This window comes from Erinaceus europaeus, chromosome 3 (assembly GCF_950295315.1).
Source record: "Erinaceus europaeus chromosome 3, mEriEur2.1, whole genome shotgun sequence".
NCBI classification, from domain to species: domain Eukaryota; kingdom Metazoa; phylum Chordata; class Mammalia; order Eulipotyphla; family Erinaceidae; genus Erinaceus; species Erinaceus europaeus.
In genome coordinates this window covers 38655009-38659968 of record NC_080164.1, presented here as the reverse complement: position 1 = coordinate 38659968, position 4960 = coordinate 38655009, and the positions used below count along the sequence as shown (strand labels likewise).

Sequence of the window (4960 nt, the reverse complement as noted above, 5' to 3'; positions counted from 1 at the left end):
TGAAATGTTCCTTTGCCCCCTAAATAATATGTTGTCAAACTGCACACAAACAGCACTTTTCAGGTTTGTTCTGGCATTTTCATCAACATATCAGCAATTTTGCCAAACTCACAAGAGAGGTCAGGAAACCTATAAATGGACAATTCCCATAGTAATACTATATTAAAAAATACCTCTTCCCCACTTCATTTTGTTGACAGCTTTTCTTATTTTGGAGATGACTAGAGAGGGCACCCCCTTTTGCATTTTTCATTTCTGTATATAGTTAAAAACATAAAAATAAATAAATGGATTTATATGTGATGGGAAAATAATTTTGTTTTCTATGGTTACTTTTCTAAATTTAATATGCAATCTTTGGCAAAAAAAAATTATGTATTTTTTTCTTTCAAGACTCTTGAGCTTAATAGATAAGCGTTCCTTTTCTGAACCTATCACTGTGCTAGGAATTCCACACTTTTGTTCTTGTAAGGTAAACAGTATGAGACTCTTAACACTTCCAACAAATGAGACATTTAGTGAGTCATAAAGTCATAATAGAACAGGGTCTCTCATCAGTGTGCTGCTTACAGGGTTGATTTTAACTAGCCCTACCTCATGCAAGAGAATCTTAGATCAGCAGGGCCAAGGCGCCGAAGTTTTTTCAATTAAGTCTAATGTCTCTTGATAAAACAACCATTTTCTTTAAATGTTACATAGGCTTTATCACATCAAAAACATTCTGTTGAATGAATTCTCACTTTTAGAAGTGTGCATCTTTTTTTTTTCTTATGCTATGCTTTAGGATCAATTTCATGATCTGGATTCTGAGAGCAATGTAATTATTAAATAAAATACAGTTAGAACACGTGGCCAGATATCCTGCTTTTGATTTTTAATGAGAAAATGTGAGCCAGGAAAAGAGAGCTCATGTTAACATCTGAAGGTGACTTTGAGAATAGGTCTTGGGCTCAAAATAATTTCATTTCAATTTCTGAGCTCTGTGTCTCCTAGCTCCTTAAGTTCTGGAAAGCTACATTTGTGACTGAAGGTGCCTCTTCTGAGACTCAGGATAGGAGTTCCCCACCAAGGGTCTAGGAATGAAGGGCTAGAGTCCTGCATCAATTGATATGCAAATGTATGCTCAAAAATGAGTTTAGGGGGCAGGGAAGTGGCACACTTGTTGAACATTCATGTTAACAAAACACAAGGATCCAGTTTCAAGCCCCCAGTTCTCACCTATGAGGGGGAAGCTTCACAAGCAGCTAAACAGTGCTGCAGGTGTCTCTTTTTCTTCTGCTCTCCCTATCCCCTCAGTTTTTCTCTGTCCTATTAAATACATACATACATACATACATATTTTTACAAAGTAGGTCTGCTGAAGAGAAGAGACATAGTCTTCAAAGTCAGAAAAAGGGACTGTTTTGTTTTCAATTTCTCTGATAATTGGTGATTTTGAGTTTTTTGTTTTTTTCATGTTTGTTGGCCATCTGAATATCTTTCTTGGTGAATAGTCTATTTAGTTTCTTCCTCCATCCTTTAAAATGGGTTTTTTTGGGTTGTTGCTACTGAGTTTTTTGAATTCTTTATATAATTTCATTGTTGACCCTTTCTTTGTCTGATATATTTTGTGTAAATGTGTTCTCTATATTGTGTCTTTCTGTTTTGGTAATGCTTCCTTTTACTGTGCAGAAAATTTCAATTTCATGTAATCTCATTAGTTAATTTTCTTTTTTTTACTTTTGTTTTCCTTGCTGTTGAAATTGAGGACATTTACAAAGCAGATATCATGTAGTGTTCTCCTGATGTTGAATTTAATGGTGAAGAGAGAATTGGGTGTGAGAAAATGGTGAATGTCAGATGCTTGGAGAGTTCTGCCTGTTATAACATCTTCTAGCAAGACTGTTGAGTCTAGAATGGTCTCCTCCTCCTCCTTGCCATTAGGGTTATCACTGGGAAGCAGTGCCTGAAGTACTTCACCAATCCCAATGTCTTTTTTTTTAGGGAGAGAGAGAGACAGAGAGAGAGAAGAGAGAGAGAAGAGAGAGAGAGAGAGAGAGACAGAGAGAGGTAGATACCTGCTACATTACTACGCCACTTTAGAAGTGTCTTCCTTATAGGTCGGGACCAGGGAATTGTACCTAGGCCCTCCTTCATGGTACCATGTAAGCTCTTCTACTGAGCGCACCACCACCGTCCAGTCTCTAGGATGGTTTTCTTGGCTAATTTGTTTTAAGTTAATGGTAGATATTGGAGCACACTCAGAATTTGAAGGATTGGATTCATTTGGAAAATACAAAGTTGCATATAAAGAGAGAAAGGATACTTGAGAGCATAAAATCTTACTCTATGATTTTTTACAGCCATTTTCTGGGATTTTCAAATTCATATTGCTGTTCAGAAAAGTAGTTCTTGTGATTAAATTATAATATTCTCTTACGGGTTTTGCTACTACACTGTTTTATTTAGAAGGTTCAAAAAAAGTGATGCTGTTTGTCTCTTGCTTGTATGTGCTTCTTTTAGCTGAGCTCTGTTCAATACCTGCCACTCAATGCAACTTGATGAATGCCCAATACAAACAACCAAACAATTGCAGCCTGTGAAACAGTGGCTGGTACTAGGACCAGCATCTACTGTTTGGTGATGAAATGCTGCTAGATGCTGAAGAATGTCTTCAGTGGGTAATAATGGAAGGTACATTTACCACCACTAAGGTCTTGCTAAGTGTTCTTCTCATTCAAAAGCAAGGAAATAAAACAAACAAAAATACTCCTAGAGTCACTAAGTGAATTTCCCTTCATTTGTCCTAAGTGAATCTTGTGAGCCCACTAAATCTGTGTTCTTAACAGGAAAATATTGTACTCAAAATCTAGATTAATTTGTCATAAAGATGAAGCTTCTGCTAAATAAAAAGCCATCAAAACTGGGAACAAAGCATCAGTATTATTACCTGGTGGCTTTGCTGGGAAATTGTGCTGATGCAGTCACATCTGCCATGTTGTCCCCTCAGATTACTGCTAGTTCCCCGCAAGAGTTGGGACATTCCCATAACCTAGATATACACCAGTTTCTGTGAGAGAGAGCTTATGTTCACACGTATCCATAAACTACTGCAAAATATATACCTGAAAGCAGAAGTACACTAGAGTTTGCAGTGAGTACCTCCCTAACACTTCCTCTCCACTATTCCAAGCTTTGGGTCCATGATTGCTCAACAATTTGTTTGGCTTCGTATGTTAACTCTCTTTTCAATCACCAGGTTCCAGATGCCACCAGGATGCTGGCCAGGCTTCCCTGGATTGAAGACCCCACCAATGTGTCCTGGAGCTCAGCTTCCCCAGAGTCACACCCTACTAGGGAAAGAGAGAGGCAGACTGGGAGTATGGACCGACCAGTCAACGCCCATGTTCAGTGGGGAAGCAATTACAGAAGCCAGACCTTCTACCTTCTGCAACCCTCAATGACCCTGTGTCCATGCTCCCAGAGAGATAGAGAATGGGAAAGCTATCAGGGGAGGGGGTGGGTTATGGAGATTGGGTGGTGGGAACTGTGTGGAGTTATACCCCTCCTACCCTATGGTTTTGTTAATTAATCCTTTCTTAAATAAAAAAAAAAAGAGTTGGGACATTCTCGGAGTGCCTGTTCCGCCATTTTGTGCCCTCAGGGCATTGTCTATTTCCCCGCCATATTTGGAGTGCTTTGGATACTCCTCCCCCCTCCCATTCTCACGAGAGTTATTATCCTATCCTGGAGTGCTATGGTTACTTCTCCCCCTTCCCATTCTCGCAAAAACTACTCCTATAAAAGCCCTTCTTTTTCTGCACCTCTCTCTCTTGCCGGCGCTTCACTTCAGTGTTTAGACGCAGGAAAGGTTACTGCATGAGGTGGCCATTTTTGCTACCTCCATGTGGCCCAACCAGCTTCTCTCGCACCCAACTCTGAGGTGCCAGCACAAATAAAGATTTGTGTTCCCTCTTCGCCCCGGACCTCCTCTCTCTCTTCTCCGCAGCGCAGAATGACATGGCTTCACTGTTATTTGTCTTTAATTTGTGATAATGATTCAATTCTTAATGTTGTGCCTTGTTCAATTTTCCTCATATGCTAATCAGGAAAATAAAGTACTTTCAGTAAAAAAAAAAAAAAAATAGGAATTTTTTTTTTAAATCTTCTTATCTGGTCTTCATTTTTTGTAAATAAAAAAATTACAACTGATGAGCTTATGTTATGAGATCATAATTAGATGAAATCATTAATGATAGCTTCAAGTTTTTTCTTATTAGCACCAGAAAATTCACCCATCTTTTGTCCCTTTTTGAAGAACTAGAAGGGTGGCATATATTTGACATCACGTTCTGAGGCAACATCCTGGGTTAGGTATCAGGACGTCAGAAGACAGCATGGCAGAAGGCAGTACAGCTAGGAGCTCAAGCACTGACAGGAGTCAATGGCCCTCAAGTTTGATGCACCCGGATTATGACTTTGCTTTTATATGTGTCTAAATAAAAATCCTGGGACCAGTAGTCCACAAGCAAATACTTCTTCAGCCTGAGTAACTAGGAGTCCTGGGCTTACCTGACAGTCATCACATCTACTTCAAGGAACACCACATCCGAATACTTTCCACAAAGGGAATACAAGAAAGGCTTGATCATTTTGCAAGATCCACACTACATGGCTGAGAAGTCTACTATTACTAGTTTATCTCCTGCAGAATCCAAGGCTTCCTGAAAAGCAGACTTGCTCTCAATCTGCTTCACCATCATGGCAGGCGGAGCGGGATTCAAAGAGCAGAAACTTTTAACATTTGGGTGATTTGCTTCATAAAACAGATCATTATTAGATTTCACATTGTGGTATTGTGGCTAGTTCCAAAGATTGTCTCCCAGTAACACTGGTTACTAGATCTTTTAGCGATATACTCCCTAGTGAATCGGAGACTTGTATTACCAAACTAATGTGTCCTGGATCTCTGTGCAGGTCT

At 39.3% G+C, this 4960-nt stretch overlaps 1 pseudogene; it reads right to left on the bottom strand.

Annotated features, from left to right (window-relative positions):
* Nucleotides 1-4215: 4215 nt before the first annotated feature.
* Nucleotides 4216-4739, bottom strand: LOC103109804 (thioredoxin-like; annotated as a pseudogene).
* Nucleotides 4740-4960: the final 221 nt, after the last annotated feature.